At 38.6% G+C, this 19106-nt stretch overlaps 1 protein-coding gene across 13 annotated transcripts in view; it reads left to right on the top strand.

Annotated features, from left to right (window-relative positions):
* gramd1bb (GRAM domain containing 1Bb) overlaps window positions 1-19106 on the top strand; it is a 104470-nt gene that overhangs the window by 14786 nt on the left and 70578 nt on the right. Inside the window, exon 1 of one of the 13 annotated variants that reach the window (XM_025897969.1) lies at window positions 3952-4128. The exons of the other annotated variants lie outside the window; for them this stretch is intronic. The gene's annotated coding sequence lies outside the window, so the exon portion shown is untranslated. Of the gene's footprint in view, window positions 1-3951; window positions 4129-19106 lie in introns of those variants that run through there. 13 annotated transcript variants of the gene reach the window in all.

Here is a 19106-nt window from a genome sequence, read left to right as displayed (position 1 = left end):
TCAAAAATAGCAAGTGAACTTAATTCAGTACATTTGAGTTTTTCTCGGCTTTTCACTGTTCAGTGTTCACACTCACTCAGAACGTTGATGGTTCAGTTCCTGGCTGCTGTTCCAGTCTTCAAGCAAAATACTGAACATCAAGTTGCTCCCCAGTGCATCCATCAGAGTTTGAATGTGTGTGTGAATGCTTGATGGAGAGCACGTATGGAAATAATGCGCTCGTATCAATGTGACAGGTGAATGAGGCAAGTTGTACAAAGCACTCTGAGGGCTCAAGTAGAGTAGAAAAACACTATAAAAGCAACTTATAATTAACCACCGTATAATGAAAGCTCCGATCACTGTGCCTGGGCAAATCTAGGTTATTCATGTTGCTATAGTTGTGTTTCAGGAATGCTAGTTAAACATAGGTGTGTTATACTATACTGTTGAATGGAATTTTGAGTATATTTCAACTCCTACTAAATTTCCTACTCAGAAATTTAATTAAAATATATGTAATTGTCAGTTAAATTGTCACTTCAAAGCCTAAAGTTTTAAAGATTTAAAAAACCTTTTAAAGTAACACTTGTCAGTTCACAGCGGCTGTTAGCTTCCTGAAATGATTGCAACATCACGTCACAGTTCATCTTCTCTTAACTGCATGCATACCTGGAGCTGTTATTGAGTAAAAGCATCCTAATGAATGTTATGATCTTTACAGATTATTCATATGATGATGCAATCATCATATCATGCAATTCATGATGCAACCGTGATCCAATGATCAGGCCTGTCATTAAAACCTTTTTGTTTTTTTGTTTGAACTGTGTCCTAACAATTGAAGTATTATCTGTGGCTTTGGCAGTCTGCTTTTGTAGTAGTCTTCTGTGTAACTCAGAAATCTTTTATATACAGCTTTGAAAAAACCTATTAGTGCAACTATAGGATGAAGTTTTTATTTCTGAATAAATCTGAAAATGTTTACTGAGATCAACAATTGCTAGTTGTTTTACAGTGTACTTACTATACCATGATTGTAATGTCTGCAGACTTTATACCAATGTGCCACAGTTTTTCTTTCTTTCCCTAGCTCGGGGTTTTTCTTTTGCATTCTTTCTTTTCACACAAACAAACAGAATTATCCAGTTCGGCATGGTGGTCCAGTATCATTATACACATTAATTTACTACATCTAATGTATATATAAAATCACACTGCTCACCACACTAGAAATTTAGTTAAACTAGCTGACATACAAGGCAACAAAAATGATAAAACTTTAATCAGATAAGCAGGTATAGCTGGAGGAGAAGAGATGAAGAGATAAAGTTGAAAGGAAGTGACAAATTTCTACCCAGCAAAGCAGTGAGTTGTGACATTAAAGGGTATGTCAAAGTCATCAAGTCATCTTGAATAGACTCATTAGCGCATACATGAACAGAGGACAAAATAACAGTGTTCAAGTTTTGAAGCCATACCTTGCGATACACCAGTGAGGCATCCTTTTCCTCTAATATGGGAATAAAATCGTGATCGGTATCACTAAATGTAGCAACAGTCTGTGACATTTTGCATAATTCATAATTGTGCGAATAGAGTCGTGCACTCTACATCCTATGGATACTACTTTGCGTATAATTTGGGAAGATTTTGAAAGTGCTGTGTAGTGCATTTATTTCAAAACACAGACGGCTAATCAGATAAAATTGGCAGCGGCTACACATTTGTAAATTAATTCAGGAATTATTTTTTACACTAAAATGGACATATTTGTCCAGTGTATTTGTATGCAAAAGGCACTGCAGCCACTCAGTGCAGGTGTATTAATGCATAACTAAGGCAGAATTTTATGTATGAATGGGTGGCGGTCAGAGTGTGCAACATGAATTAATCTCAGTGATTGCACAATACAACAGCACCGACAGTGATTTCCTACTGCGCTCTGACTGAATGTAGCAGCACACTTTCACAGTGTAATTGGAGTCTTATCAAACAGTAGCTATTTTAGGCCTCAACTTAACAAACACAGTAGTGCACCTTTCTATCATGGATTCATTCACTTAGACACAAACAATAAGTCAGTGACTGCAATGCACAGTGGACTAAATGTAATGCCCTCTTTTAACCCCTTAATGCCTATTGTATCATATTTGATACAAACCATTTTTGTGAGTTTATTAAACTTCAACATCATCAGTGTGATTGTTTTTTTTCCAGTGAAAATGCCAGATGTAGCAGATATGATACAAATTAAAATTCATATATGCAAATTAATATCTAGTTTGTTTTTTTTATTGTCAGAAGCTTCAATAAACACTCAATTTTTTTCCAGTTTAGTGTAAATTTGCTGTAGTTAATTAACCACCCTTAAGTCAAGTATTTGATTTACTTTGCTGTCAGTGTCAAATATATCTTATCTTAATTTCATAAGGTGATTTTCACCCGTGAGGCTAATTGTCTATATGTACCATGCTTCTCTGGCTCTAAGCATTAGACTGAGCTTCATGCAAGTAGATGTTGCATACATAACATCACACATGACTGATTTTACTCCCCTTATTTTTCTAGGCGAGCGATTAAAAGATCTGTGTTTTTCCATGGAAAGAAATTGCAGAGAAATGAAAATTTAAAAACAAAAAGGTAGAATTTACTGAAATTTGAATAAGTCTTTGGGAAATACAAAAATATTAGTGCATAATATATTATAAATCTGCACACAGTATCACCGTAATAGAAAGGCCATTTGCAGCCCAGTTAGCAAACTGACAGATCTGAGTGTCTCCAGTCAGCTTTCCCAGAAGCTTTTTGCCCTTTTGACAGTGAATGGTGTTGACTGTAATCAGATAGTTACAGTAAATTTGTCTCTGTCTCATCTGTTGGACTGCCTGTCTTTTTCTCTCTCTCTTTCTTCCTCTGTCACTCTCTAATCAATAGAAACATTGTTCCGGCTGTCCACAGAATCCAAGAGGCAAATTGTTTCTGCCAGATAGAAACAAATAGTCTTTTGCATGCATGAAGCCACAGAAAAAAAGTCACACTCTTTCAATGTGTGGAAACGCACAAATGCATACAGTAAACACACACCGTTTGAGCAGACGCCGGCAGACGGACTGCCCACATTGTTTGTCCGTAACCTTTAATCTTTTGTTCCCAAGGAGGCAGAGAAGGTCAGACCTCATGATCCGAGACATAACGAGTCTCTGTTGACTGTAATCTTCTTCCATTGTGTTTTCCTTTAAAACTGGTCAGCATCAGTTGAAATCTATCCTTATCTGTTTCGTGTGAAAATGAACAGGTAGAGCGAACGTGGACTTTGGATGTTGCTCGATGTTCTGCCTCTGAATGCCTTTTGTGCTCACAAACAGGATACCTGTTGCAGCACTTTATAGGACGAATGGCCTGTGATGACACAACAAAGGTTAGAACTTTTAGGTAGGATATAAATACTTCTTAATAAAACATGTTAATTGTTTTGAAGTTATGTGACAGCCGAAAACTGGTCATTTGTGCCAGTGATGATCTGTGTGTATCATATTAAAGAAGATGGATCCATATTTGCATTATTTTTTGTGCATTTTTGTGTCTCATAGGCCAATTGCAAGCTCTAAATTAATGAAAGATTAAAACTTTGTTGGACTACAGCTGTTTTCAGCAGTTTTACATGTGCACATTTCAGATGAAACGGGTTTCGTTTTAATGGAAGCATGTGTCCTGACTGAATAACAGTTATTTGGTTATTTAGAGGATCTCCTGACTTTTCTCCTGAAGCATGAACGTTATAGCCCAAATAATGTCACACACACTAAAAAGAAGCATGCAGATGTAGAAAGACGGAGATGGCCACTAAGAGGTTAAAAGGAGGGAGGTCATTAATGGTGTTTGGCCAGACACTGATAGGTCACCGCTCAGTGGTCTGCTCTCTGCGGCTCTCATCCGTGAAGTAACGGATCTCCGCCTCCGAGATGCACTGATTTGAGTTTGTTATTCGGCTGGGCCAGCAAAGCAGCAGACGTCACCGGATTTGTTTTACCTGTAAGCATGGAGGACCGTCTGTGAAGTTATCCTCTCAGCCTGGCTGTGCGTGTGTGTCTGAGAGCCGAGTGCACGGATAAGTTTGTGGAAGTCGGCGACGGAGAATCACAAAAGGTAAAGTCAGACCTTGATGAAACATGTCACACTTTCTTTTGTCGGTGGATTTTCGAGGTTTGCTGTCTTGTTACCTGCTTCGGGGATCATTAAGAGGTCTAACAGGCGGAAGAAGAAACAACGCGCGTCAATAATTTACAACTTCTGCCGAGTTTTTATTGAATAAACCGAGTAAACAGATCGCTGATTATCCCGCAGCGCAAGACGCGTCGTAATTCGGAATGAATGCAGACTATATTTCCCACATGGCTGTGAGAAGACAAGGACTCTAATCATGATCATCATAATAATGCACTTGCTGTTCCTGTCCAGTTTGCCACTCGCTCTCGGAGACAGAGGCTGTTTGTGAGAAAGTTATAAAACTGGATGTTGTCGCATCCAACGAACCCAGTGAAGAGAAATAGGCCACCTAGTACTTTTTAACTGTAATAAAAGAAGCTGTAGCCACAGAGCAGGGATGCGGGTTCGATCCCCGGCTCGCATCATCTCAGACTCCATCTTGCCATCCAAATTGTAAACTTTTTATTGCCAGACGTATAGAAGTAAAATATGACCATACTTACGTTTTTAGCCATTTTTTTTTTTTATTGTGTTTCATAAAGAGATTACTTGCCTTGTTGTTAAGTTCTCCTCACACTTCAATTATAAACCTCAAGTCTCACCTTGGTCTTACTTTGTACTTACAGCAATGTCACGTGCATTAAACCCACTGACCTTATTTATATGTGTATACAAGAAACAAGAAGCTGTAAGGAACCTTTGTGCACACTCCCTTCCTTTCCATTTTTCAGTTCTCATTGATTTGCTCATCAGTAAGGACAGACTACCCTATTTGTTCTTTCACTTTTTCCACTGACCACATAATCTTTTCTAGAGCTGTCCAAAATTAGATTTTGTAAGGTTTAGTAAAGACTGGGTTTCTTCCTAGTTCACCTTTTTGTGTCCTTGCAATCGTTTTTTTAAACTAAAGCATCTTAACCAGTAGTTGTAAATGTGGTTTGTGTGCTTATTTTGGTTACAATCATTTGACACGGAGTGCTATGCTGTTAGTCATTTATTTTATGTGAAGTAAGTTGGTCTGAGTGACGTAATTAATACTGACATTTCTTCATTCTTTTGGTGATCTATGGCTACCCTTTGAGGGGGATCGTGTGAAGTCCAGTGCTCACGTAGAAGTTACATATAACATGAATACTACAACAGTGACTGGTTGGTGGTACATTGAGGTCTTGGAGAGGAAAAAAATGTGGGTCTTGATCTTGTGTGAGCATTGAATATCGTGTGGTGGTGACTTAAAGGATATAGATCCTTATTTGGTACGTTTTATAATGTGACCATGATTGTCCAGCTGTTTGAGAGGACATGTCTGCTGTGCGGCATGTGCGCATCACCACAGCATGTGTTAAAAAAAGTCTTCAGGGGGCCTACAGCTCAGTGTGCACAGCAGAATCTTTTTCACTCAGTGTGTGTGTGTGTGTGCCATTCACTTTGTGAGGCACTCGTACAGTACAAACATTGACATTTGGAGCTGGAGAAAATCTGTAAAACTGAGTCCACCAAAGGAACAGTTCAGATTGATTTCTTAAACAAACTCTAATAAAACGATTGTTTCTGGTCACTTTAAACCTTCAGCTCCTAGCCGTGGGATTCACGTATCAAAGTTTAGCACAAAAATTGGAATCCTTCCAAAAACCTGCTTATTTGTAGTACACAGCAGTCCTAATCTATTTATAGCACTTGTGAAGTAAAACCGCTAAAACATTTAGTTTTTTAGAAGCTGTTACAGTTGCCTCAAAATTACCTCAGAGGGACTGTTAATGATGGATTTTGTTCCTTTGTCACTCAAACCATGAATTTTGGTCAGCTTTGGGAGAGTCATGTTGCTATCCACAGCCGTCCTTTCTTACGTTTGGCGCACAGCAGGAAATAGTCTGCGTTAGATGGGTTTTCTCTACTACTGTGTGGTTTAGGCGAGGAAGCAGCAGAGATAAAGACTGCAGGAAGTGTGACATGACAGACTTTGTTTTAGGGAACTTACTGAACTAAGTTAGTTATCATTTGGCTGTAAATTGTTGCTGTAGTACTGCTAAATGCCTGCAAGTGATAGGCTTAGTGGATGACCTTGTATCACTGGTGTTCTCTTAGGGCAAGCAAGTCATGCAAATAGACATCAGTTAAAAGATACCAAAGTGAAAGTGATCTCTCTTCTTAGATCTCAAACAGCCTTCGTCTCATTTATTGTTTGTTTCCATCCTGTATATTACTTCCATCTTGTGGCCTCGTTTGGCTATCGCTGGAAACTAGCTTGATGCAAAGCCATTGGAATCTATGGTTTCTTGCATTTTCATGGATGGGTGTGTTTACACCTTGTTTGAACATCTTGTTGTTTTTGATTGTCTGGATAAACCTCAGGTCTTTGATGGGACTGTCTCTACCTCTGCTTTCACTGCTGTGAAGTTATGATCTGTTCATCTTGAGTGCTTTGAAAGAACCCAACTGGACTCCTTTTTGGTTGTAAAAGTGTTTCAAGTCAAGTGGCTTTATTGTCATTTCAACCATGTACAGTGGTACAGTACAGAGTGAAAGGAGACAACGTTCCTCCGAGACCCTGGTGCTACATATGACACATAACAGACGAACACATGACTGTGTAAAGTGCAAAGTGCAAAAATTGCAAAAACAACAAGACAATACGGCGCAACACTAGACAGAACAGGACGATACAGACACAAGACAGTGCAATGGAAATGTGCAAAATACTATTGTATTGTGCACAACTATTAAGGATTGTGCAAAAAGTAGCTCGGTGCCTGAAGGTGTGCGTGTGTGTATGTGTGTGAAATACTGCAGATAAGTTCTTGGTAGTGACATGTATGAAGGTGTGTGTGTTTCATTTCAGTTCATTCACTTTTTATCCAAGAGGCTTCTTTTAAATTCCAAAACTGCCTAATGGAGATTCAGAGGTATTTAACCCTAGTGAGGTTGTCCTCCTGTGGGTCATTAACCCACTGTTCAGCGTCTGTTGTCCCATGAGCCAAGGTGTGAAACAAGATGTGGGTCATTCCTGAAAGGTGTGAATCCTTTGTGACACATTGTCCCACTGTGCCAGCATGTGAACCATTGAGGCTGCATGAGTAAAGGTGTGAGCTCAAGGTTGCATTGAGGCGATGATTGAGGTTATCAACTGACTACAAATTAGTCTTGAGAACCCTTAACACATTACTGAGACTGAAAAAGTCACTTGAATGAGTGACGAAACGTTTCTCCCACTGAAAACGCTACGTCCAGATGAACAGAATCAACCTTTTGGGCCTTAACACATTGGAAAGGAAAGCCTGGCTTATGGACAGGGAAGGTTGACTTGTGATTTAATGAAGCAGGCACAATTGGCACAGTTGATTGAATGTACTAAACTCAACCAGATGCATCATTGCATTTTTTGAACCACCTGTAGATGAGCTAGTTTTGGCTGCTCTCTAATTCACAAGAGGTCACCACTGCAGGTATCTCTACATGTTTGGTTTGGTAGGCAAACATATAAACCACTGCACCTATGGAGACACTTTTAATAGCCTTTTTTAAAAATTGGTGTGCAGGCCTGTTTTTCTCATGATTAAATGCTGTTTTGAGAGATGTGGTCAGCCACAACAGCCACACTACAAACATGTCATTTTACAGAGCATGATGCATTACTGTATGGTCAACAGAATATTAGGCATTTAAACTGAACCCCACCTTAAACATCTACACAGCAATAATGTTAATTCATATAACACTGATGGGGCGCATTTTTCTGCAGAAATAACTTCTACCTGAAGGAGGCAATGAACTTTGTTTTTCACTGTGGTTTGTCAGAGTTAGTAAATGAAACTCCCCAGCACTCGTCAGCTCTGTCAGTGACGTTAGGCACTTAAATTCTCTTTATAATCCTTTAGAAATGTGCTTCAGAACTTTAATCATGTTAAATCTTAATAAACAGCCACAATGTAGTGCAGTTGGACTCTATTCTGTTTACTTAAATTTGTAGATAGATGCAGAAGCTTTAATTATTATAATATAATATATAATTTATATCGATGATTAAAGTACCTCTAATGATTTTCAGAAGAACCTGGCTGCATAGGTTGAAATGTAAGGTGGAAGAGGTGCATACTAATCACTGAGCCACCATTCTGAGGTTAGATATAGATATATAAGGAAAGGGGTAATATAGATATAATATATGGAGGTTTGGGGAATCAAGGGAGTAAAGCAGAGGTAAAGTGGTTTTGGAGAGTGGGGTCAGGGTGGAGGTGATGGGAGCAAAGTAAAGATAAAGGAAAGAGAAAAGACACAGGTGTAATGGAGGGAGGATGGAGAGGTAATTTGAAGGAGATGGAGAACGGGTGTAGAAAGGTGGTTCAGCCTGAGCGTCCATTTTCACGTCTCCGTCCCTTTTTGCTTTACTTCCTTTGGCATCTTCTTTTTTTCCAACAGCACTTTTTAAAAGTTTTGTTCCTCTACAGCCTTCTTCTAAAATGTATTTCAGTCTTCTGCATCTCTTCTCTGGCTCTCCCTCAGAGGACTGTTTTGGCAGCCAGGCCTTGTCTGTCACAAGATTTTGCTGAGCCTTGCTTTCTCCTCGTCGAGCTTCACAATTTCACTGCCCCTCTGCTTCAGCTGATCCTTTGGTGGATACCCGAACCCTTTCTGCTTCCAGCAGTGTGATCAGCTTGTAGTGCTCCTGCTGGTACAAGTTTGAAAGCTTGCTCAGTTTGTGCATTTTTAGTCTGTGTTCATACAGGTTGCAGTGCATCGTTGACCTTTCAGCTAGCAGCTCTCTGATGCACGGTGTTGCTCTGTGCTCACTTTGTTTTAAATGGTCATTTTCAACTCAGGACTGGATCCTAGTCTTGCTACTTCATTATGTACTAAATGAGTATTACACCTAAAGCAGATCATCCTTTTTTTTTTTAGTTTTTCCTTTGCATTCTAAAATTTTATTAATGATTTGATTTACACTTAAAACCTTTTAATGCTTAGAATTGTTATTAGTTTCCTAACTGATCAAAGCAAGTGACTTGCTTGGGATGAAAATTAATCCTAAAAAATATCCCAAAATATGTGTGTGTTGGAGGACACCTGAGCTATTAATGTCCAGGGCCTTAAAATTCATTCAAAGGAATTAATGTCATTAGGTGACTCATTCACATATAATCAGGTTATTTTCCTAAACAACAGATGCACAAAAAGACCGAATGTGTACACGTGGGAACGTAGGAACAAAGGAACATATTAAATGAGAACATTTATTCTACAGGATAGTAAAATATTTCTGTATTTATGAGTCTGCTAAATTTTCCATTATGAATTTGCAAAATCGCATGATGCAGAAGAAAGGTCTGATTATTAACATGTCACCAGATTATGCAAACTAAGTGTAGTTTAGTGTGATGCTGAACAAAGGGACGACCTCCAGACTCCTCTTTCATGTCTTGTGTTGGAGTTTTCTGTAGGTATCCGATCAGCCTTTGTCACAAACACACGATACATATAAGCATGATCAGATTCTAATCAGTCTTTTCTTTGTTTTGCAAATATATTTCATGCACATTCTTGGGTTTTTTTTTAAAACCTGGCTTAACAGCCCTGAACAGTTCTATACCCAGCTTGTTCTTAGTAAGACCAATTTGAATGCATCTCAACGTCTCATGTCTACTGGTTTCCGACAGCCCTAGTTCTCTTCACTGTCTGTGGTTGTCAGGCCTGGGAAAATGCCTCCTACTCCACAGGAAATGACTCTCAGTGACAGTTTTCTTTACCTCATTGAGTTTTTTTCTGCATTCTTGCCATTTAAGTAGCTTATCGCGGAGTATATTATATATAGTCCTATGGGTGTGCCTTTTACGGTGCATAAAGAAAGTTTGGCCTACATTTTTTTTATTTCATGTTGGTTTAATGGTTAGGGCGTTTTAAGTATGCATTGTGTTAGGTGTTGAACTGACTGAGCTAGAGGTTATGGGGGTTTTCCGTTGTGAAAAATATGTAAGTTTCTTGCACTTGCCTTTTCCTGTTGCACACTGCATGTGGTTTTGGCATGACCTTCTGTGGTACTGACATAATTTTCTTGAGTTTCTTGTGAACAACAAAATGCCCCCCCTTACTATGTTTGAATGCTGGTGATTATAAGGTGATGTATCTGACCAGAAGAAGTAAATTATAGCATTTACCTGTGTTTGAGATGACTAGGAAATTTCTTCCTAGTCACTGTTTTGATTTTCTTTTAGATTTAATACAGGAAACATTAAAACATGAATGTTCTGACAAAAAGTGAGCACACACCCCCTGGCCACTTTATTAGGTACATTTGTTGACCCACCCGTAAACCCAAATAGGTAATTAACCAATTACATGACCGCAACTTCAGGTATTTAGGCATGCAGACACAGCTAAGATAACCTGCTAATGTTCAAACTGAGGATTAGGATGCCCACAAGCACAGCAAAAACAACTAATGTAGCTGCCGTGATAGCTCCACCCTGATCATTGATAAGAAACGCAGTAAAAACAGTGAATAGAAGTACCTTGCGTTTTTATCTTGAAATGTGCCTTACCATTTATTTGATACAGCTGTCATAATCATTGAAAAGTCCATAGGTTAAAATCTTTGCATTGGCTAACGTTATATAAATTTGTACTCGGCAACCATCAACCAAATATAATAATGTTTTAAACAGTCTGACTCCACCAAGGTATAGAATCTCTAGGCTGTAGAGAATCATGTTATTCTACTGGTCTGTATTGGTACCGACTACTAAATTTTTGCTATCATCACATCCCTGGTTGATGCTTAAAGACACAGGAGAATGGCCAAACTGGTTTAAGCTGATAGGGAAGCAACCAAATAACCTGAAACCAAGGTATGCAAGAGCCTCTCTGAATGCATAACATGTCAAATTTTGAAACGGACGACTATGCCAGCAGAGGGTCACGCTAGGCACCACTCCTAAGAACAGAAAAGTGAGGCTACAGGTTGCACCGGCTCACCAAAATTGGACTATAGAACACGGCTATTTAATTACAATCCAGTTAGAGAAAATGTCCTCAAATAAAAGCCTGGAATATCATTAGGTGACATATCATAGAGCCTAGTAGTTGTATCAGTGGCTGCATGTAGTTAAAGAAAGAACGTTCTGTTCAATAGTTTTCCAACAATGCTTATTATATATTTTTTACTATGACATGAAGGGTTCACCAGGCCTTCTGCTTGACCTTCTACTTGACTTTATGGTACAAGGTTTTAACATAATGAGCGCTGTGAAATTTTAGCTTCATATATCAAATAGTTTTCGATATATTCTTTTAAAAATGAACCATCATCATCATCCCACTTTGGCACCATTTTTTTTTCACAAATTGAAATCTGAAGCAATGTTTGAACATGAATATCTCCAAAACCCTTAAAGATAAAAAAAAACAAAATTTTCACTAGTCTTTACAAATGAGTCATAATTAGGGCTGGGCCATATCATACCGTTCACGGTAATACCGGTATAATGTTAGGCAATGACACATTTTTATATAGCTTTAATGCACATAAAAAACAGCTGCTTGTTTAAGTGAAAATACATGGATGTTTTTGGGGGGGGGTTTTGCACTAATAAAGTTGTGGAGTTAAGTATTTTGTCTCACGTCAATTATATCGTCAGTTATATCGTTATCGCAAATTTTCAAATATATATCGTGATAAATATTTTTGGCCATATTGCCCTGCCCTAGTCATAATCTGTCATTTGCGACAGATACAGCGTATTGGATAGCTAGAATATTTTTCTTAAAAGTCGAGCACTGCTCCAGAACAGCGTCTGGATCTTGAGCTGGACTGTGGTCTGTCTGTTGGTGACCTGGGCAATAGGAGATTTGAAAAATATTGCTAATGCTAATGATTCTCAATTCTTTCTGTTGCAACATTCAAATTGTACGGTCAAAAGTAAAGTTTGGCATGAACAACATGAAAGTATCCATCTTTTCGATCCATTTTTTCTGCCATGGGCCCCGTAGTACAAACTGATTACTGTTTATATGCCACAGTCTGCCTGACCATACCTATTGCTTTATAACCACATCTTCTGATGGCTTCTTCCAGCAGGATGCCATGTAACAAGTCAGCAGATTTCAAACTGGTTTCTTGAACATGACAATGAGTTCACTGTACTCAAATGACCTCCACAATCACCAGATCGCAATTTGCAAGGGAAATTTGCATCATGGATGTGAGTCCATCAAATCTGCACCATCTGTGTGATGCTGTCATGGCAATATGTACCAAAATCTCTAATGAGAGCTTCCGGGTCAAACCTAATACCAGCAAGGCAAACAGGAAAAAGAACAGTTCAAATGATTGTATATTTTATTTTATAGTTACAAATGTGAGTCACAGCATATCTAGGTTAGAATAAAATATGTCTGGTTGTTCACCTGAATCTCTCTTAATTTCCTTTAAATGTAGGTTTGATTCACAATCAGCTCCACAAAACAGCTGTGCTTGTTTCCATAGTCTAACGAGGTTATTTTTAGAAGGCACAGTATCTAAATAAGTGATGAAAGCTGGTGTTTTGATCAGTACAGCAAGCCTTCCAAGAGAAGGAGTCAGCCCTTTTCATGAAGTAAAATATGGGACATGGGATTGCTTGCCAGCTCCGATTAAGAAGGATGCACTTTGGGAAGCTGCATGGTAAAGCTTGTAGATGCCTCAGGGTGGTCTTTTAACAAGACCTTTAGCTTAGCACTTGTACATGTACCTTTTTTTTTTTTTTTTTTATTCCTGAAAAAAATGCATTCATTTTTAACACGAGTTTCTAAAATAAATCTGGTGAACCGATAAAGAGAGACGGAGCGAGAGAAAGACCACTGGACATGTCGTTTGCAGTACAATGTGTTCCTTCTTTCAAGTCAGCGTGCTGTACTGGAGCACTTCTGAGATTTATACAGTAGTTTAGTGCAGCTAAAGGAAAAGGTAAGATGAGGTTAATTTTCTATTACATAAACTGTTTTATAATCCTATTAGCTCCACTGAAGATGTACTGTAACACTTGCCTATCACCCAACTAGATCCAGTGTTATAAAGTTCTGCAACACTACTGAGTTTCCCAACGGCATGTAGCTGCTCAAAGATACGGTTTGCTATGAGCAATAGGTTGTTTAGTAGGGAAAACACATCATGCCCGCAGAAAGACATTGGCTGAGCCAGTGGATAAATATTTTATGTGAAAATATTTTTTCCCCATTTTTATTCAGTGTCTTTGACATTTTGTTGTTGTTGTTGTTGCTACGATTACACCAAACTTAACTCAGTTTCTTCTTTTTTTTCAGCGTGTCGAAAGACCATAAATACCTTAAAATGCATCATAATATGTACTTAACATGATCACTAATAATTTGGTTGGAGGAGCGCAGAAGTATTCCCAAACTTTTCTGGTAGGTAGTTTAATTTTGAAACTTGAGTTTGTAGATGCACATATGGAGAAACTTTTAGATCCTGATTCCCACACTTGTTATTAAAAAAATAGAAAAGAAAATCTGTTATTGCCATATGCTCCTACCACCCACACTGAAATATCCACTTTAAAAGCTGTAATTCACCATCCATACCATGGGTATTACACGTAGCATTACTTACCAAAACACCAGGTGATTGAGGTTTAATTTGAGGTTCATATAGGGCATGAAATACAATTTGATAAATGGAGACCTTGGTGCTTTAGCAATGGTTACAAGTAATAAAAACTAAAGTTTTAATATCACTTTATATACTTTATCCTGCATGTCAAATGGATGTCCCAGTCCTGTATGCTGCATATTTTATGCTCTTGTAAAGAATTCATTTGACTAATCAGAGCACTTTATGCTGCATGTATTTTCATGAGTGTTTATTAATTGGCATTAGCATGCCTCTGTAATCTGCCCACAGTCTTTAACATTGTACTAACAGGGACAGAGTGCTAAGAATAGAGATGCAGAGAACAATAGAGTTGAACTTTGATGGTCAGTAATGACGCGTGAAAGGCAAGCAATCACATGGTTGTCCTGTCTTCTGTAGTCATTACAGTGATGGAAAACTGCGATCGCCTTCTCAGCTGTAACAGCAAAGCCGCTCTGTGGTAGGCCCATCTGTTGACTCTGCTAATGTCCACATGGCAAAGTGCACAAGGCACTGAGACACAAGATGGCTAGACCATTCGGGTCCTTCCTGCTGTGCACTCTGGATTTTAATATTATATTAGACAGGTGTGTCAACATGCTCTCCAGCTAGAGAGCAGTGTTTCTCACATGCATAACTATAATAAAAACCATTAATCTCTTAATTTAACTACAGAGCAACCAAAGCTAAGCTCGCAGTCATGCTAAAAATGACATCACCTGCTCGCGTGTGAGCCGAGCAGTGTCAGAGTACAACCCGAGGCTGCTAGAATGTGTGAAACTGTAATGAGACACGTTGTCTTGCCATGATTAATGCATGATGTTTCCCCACTTCCATGCTCAGCCTCTAGGTCATTGTGTGTATGTGTGTGAATGTATAGTAAAGAGTAGCAGCACCTTTAAGTTTAAATAGTGAGCAATGAATTTTTTACACAGGGTTCCTGCACTCACTGATAAATGATCATCTTCATGACTGTGCACGTGTGCATCAAGTAAAAATAAACAATAGCTGGGGTAGATTTCATACTGCAAGAATTTCCTGAAAGGCTTTATTTGACTCAACTACTAAACAGCGCTGCCATTCTGCACTGATCTTTGAACAATAAAGTGGCTTTAAGCCAAATATTTGATATAATCTTACATGACAAATTGCAAGGAACCCTGCAGTGTGTTACTGGTAGCATGTTGAATTTGCAGCTTTTATCTGCACTCAAAATATTCTTCTTCTTCTTCTTCTTTGAGCTACTGCCTTTAGGGGTTGCCACAGTGCCTCGTGCATCTCATCCTGTCCCCAGCATCCTCCTCTCTCACCCCAACCCTCTGCGTGTCTTCCTTCACTACATCCATGAATCGTCTCTGTGGTCTTCCTCTTTTCCTCCTGCCTAGCAACATATTGTCCGATATATCCACTATGCTTTCTCTGCACATGTCCAAACCATCTCAGCCTCACCTTTCTCACATTGTTTCCAGACCTCTCAGCCTGAGCTGTCTCTCTGATGTTCTCATTTCTAACCCTGTCCATTAGGGCTGCCACGATTAGTCGACTAGTCACGATTACGTCGACTATTAAAATCGTCGACGACTAATTTAATAGTCGACGCGTCGTTTGAAGCTTTGTAAGATCCCAAAAGACGCAGGAGTAAGTAGTAGGATTTAAGAGTGTAATGACGGACTGAAACAGAAGATGGCAGCACTGCATGTACAAGGATGCCAGCTGCCGTTAAACCCCGAAGAAGAAGAAGCTGTGTCCCAGAATTCATAGCGCGGCCCTGCTCAGTTTTCAACAATGGCGGCAGCTAGTTAGTTTTAATATCACTCTTATTATTCTTTCTGGGTCACAAAATAAACGTTTAACATATTTTCAGGCGAGAACGTAGCTATGTAAACCTCAAATATCTGCTCAGTTTATCAAGACACCACATATTTTCAAAAGTGCTCCGACGTTTTCAGAGACGTCTGTTACCCACCAGCTCGATAGCTAGCTGGGGTTGACGGCTCACTAGAGCCGGTGAGAACACCGGACTCCCAGCAAATTGTTTTCAAACCCACCGCCGTCTTTCGCTACTCAGGTTAAACATGATATATTAGTCACTTAGATAACTTAAAAATGATATTGTTTGGCTTTTTTTAGTATTTTATTTGTTCCTGAGTAAATCGGGTTGGCTGAGATTAAAGTTATAGTTTTTACACAGCTGAATAAACGTCAAGCAGACAACTGATTATCAGAAGTGTGAGATGCTCGAGAATATACTCCGGTGTCCTGTTATATTTTAGATAGCAAGGAGCAGACGGCTGAGTTTTTTAAACTCCACCAAACAAACTACAAATGTCATTAAAATTTAATAAACTATCATCTTGTCTTTAATTTTAGTTAGCACATACCTTAAACACTTAAAGCTGTAAGCTAATGATAGTTATATAAGAGCAGATGCATGCTGGTGAAATAAGCTGTACGTTTTACATCCAATGGATGCATGATCTGATTAGTTGACTAATCGCAAAAGTAATCGGTGACTAGTCGACTATCAAAATAATCGTTTGTGGCAGCCCTACTGTCCATCCTGTTCGCTACCATTGAAAATGTTAACTCTGTCACCTCCAGCTGTACCTCCTGTTGTTTTGCCACCATCTCTAAACTGTCATCATAGCAGGTCTTACTACCATCATGTAAACCTTCCTTTTCAGTCTTGCTGATATCCTTCAGTCACAAATAGCCCCGGACATTCATCTCCACCCACCTCTGTTGTTTTCTGTCGGTTGCTTTGGATGGTTGACCCCAGGTATTTAACTCTACCTTCACTATCTCTGCTCCTTGCAGCTTCACTGAAACACATCTCCTTCTCACTCACACCAGTATTCTGTCTTCTTACTTCCATTCCTCTTTTCTCCAGAGCATACCTCCATTCCTATAATGCTTTTTAACAGTTCCTAGCTGATTAGCCCTCCTTGCATAAACAGAGTGATTCCTCATATTTTCTTTTGTCATACTATAACTTTTAAAGTCAGCTAAGTAGATCTCATGCTCCCATGCTTCTTTCAGCTCCATATCGTTGGTTCTGTAGTGTACCATGTCTTCAGCAATGTTTTGATGGTTACCAGTGATGGTGAATCTTCAGTGTTGGTGCGTGTTGGCATCAGTAGTTCCTTTAATTTAATTTGATTCAGTCATGTAGAGCCAGTTGATGCAGTGGGTTGGAAGTGTAGGCAGCTAAAAAAAGGTTTGAGTGGTTTACATCCTGTTTTTTAAAAACCACTGAACGTAGTTGTGAACAAGCTTATATTTGCATCCTGTCAAAATAACAACCCATTATTAGACCTGGCCTATTTTCCGCATTGCCAATGAGGTTCTAACCACACAGATGAAGTTGAAGTGTTATGTGTGATCATACTATCATAGCACAGTTGATTTCTTACGAACACAGATGGATAAAAGCCAACTTTGTCCTACTTACGATAGAGATCTGCTGTTAAAGGTTCAATTTTAGGATACAAGGTATGAATTCATTTTTATCAGTTTTGCCGCCGCTTTAACACTCTGCCAGAAACCTTGGAGAATTTCTTTTCCCCTTGACTTTACATTATGTTTTGTAATGCTGGAGTGCAGCCGGCAAATCCCACTTCTATTATGACTCCTGGATCATCTTTAAGATCAGGCCTTTTCTGACTTAAGAAGGGGATTTTCATGTTCTCACTTTCTCTGGGCAAATGTATTGCATGGTTATATTCCTCTCTTATACTTCTAAATCTGTAAGAGCTTGTACAGAAAACAGGGCTTCTAATCAATGAGATCTTTGACTCTGGATGATCCTGTCTACGATATTTAATCTTGACACCTTATGAAGTTTATAAATTTTTAAAGTGCTTTATTATTGACTGGCTTTAACTGTTTAATTATTACATGATTAGTTTTCATAGGAATATTAGAAACAGCAGTAGTAATGTTATTCAGTCTCTTTCTGCAAACATGACGTGCACTATTCTTTACTATAGCAGGCACATTAACTACCACTCTGTTTGTTTCTCACCTCATAGATCCCAACTGAGAAAGCCATATGTGCACAACAACCATGTTAGTATTGTTAATGGTGTGGGTTATGAGAAAAGCACAGATGGTTATTTTCACTATTCACTTTGTGTCTGCTATGTTGTCAGTAGCAGTCTCACTCCCAACTCATCAAATACAACACATGGTAAGGATGCCATGGCATCACATTTTAAAGCACTGGTTTCTGCTTAAGCCTAATTAAACCTTGAGCCTTGAGATTGTAGCTGAGCATTTTCTGTTTATGCCACTGCTGATTTGGACATCACAGAATGAGAAACTTTTCCAGACTCCAGCAGGCTTATCACTGTGATACCCAAGAAAAGTTTGCCTTCTAATATTAGAAAATCTGCGAATAAAATTTGGCAAAAGTTGGGACATTGTGCAAAAAGTAAAGAAAACCCAGTGATTTGCAAATTTCATAAACCATTATTTTATTCAAAATAGAACATGGAAAGGACAACATTCCTCCACCAATAGTCCAGAAACTGGTCTCCTCAGTTACAAACTGTTAAAAGAAGAGGGGACGCTTATAGACTGGCAAACATGACCCTGTCTCAACTTTTTCGAGATGTGTTGCTGCCATAAAATTTAGTCTGAGCTAATATTTTCTTAGACTAGTATGGTTTTTCAGTTCATGTATTTGATATGTTTGTTTGTTTTTTATCTTCCACTCTGAATTAAATTAGTAAAATAAGTAAAATTTTAAAAAGTAAGCTATCATTGTCCTTCCCATTTAAACAAATATACTTAAATGTGGCAGCAAAAGATTCTGAGCATTTCTTAGTATTTTGGTGATTTGGGAATGAGCATGTGTTGATACTTGTATCTCTTTTTCTCACACAGTACTGGCAACTTGCTCTGTGTTGATTTCTAACATGCAACCATTTCACTTTTTTTCTTGTTCTTTTTTTCTTTTTGCTTCACAGTTAGACTTACAATAGTGACACATGTGGTTTTGCTCTCATTCAAAAAAACAAGACATCAAGGACCTGTCAGTAACGTTGCAGTTTCAAAATCACTTGCTGAAAGAATTGTCATCTTCAGAATTATAAGGAAAGCTTCTCTATTGGTACATATACCACATAAAACAGTTTGCAACCACTCAAATATCCACTGTTTACAATGATAGTGATCCGCAGAGGCGATCCATTACATGTGATTTTTTTTTTTCCCTTTCCTTTTTTTGTGGGCATTGGCAGAAAATTTATAGTCTTGTATATATTTAACAAAGGCCTTGTGGTTTGACAGACTTAGG

Source organism: Oreochromis niloticus, linkage group LG14, assembly GCF_001858045.2.
Source record: "Oreochromis niloticus isolate F11D_XX linkage group LG14, O_niloticus_UMD_NMBU, whole genome shotgun sequence".
NCBI lineage: Eukaryota > Metazoa > Chordata > Actinopteri > Cichliformes > Cichlidae > Oreochromis > Oreochromis niloticus.
The sequence above is the reverse complement of the archived record's forward strand: the minus strand, read 5'-3'. Positions and strand labels throughout refer to the sequence as shown.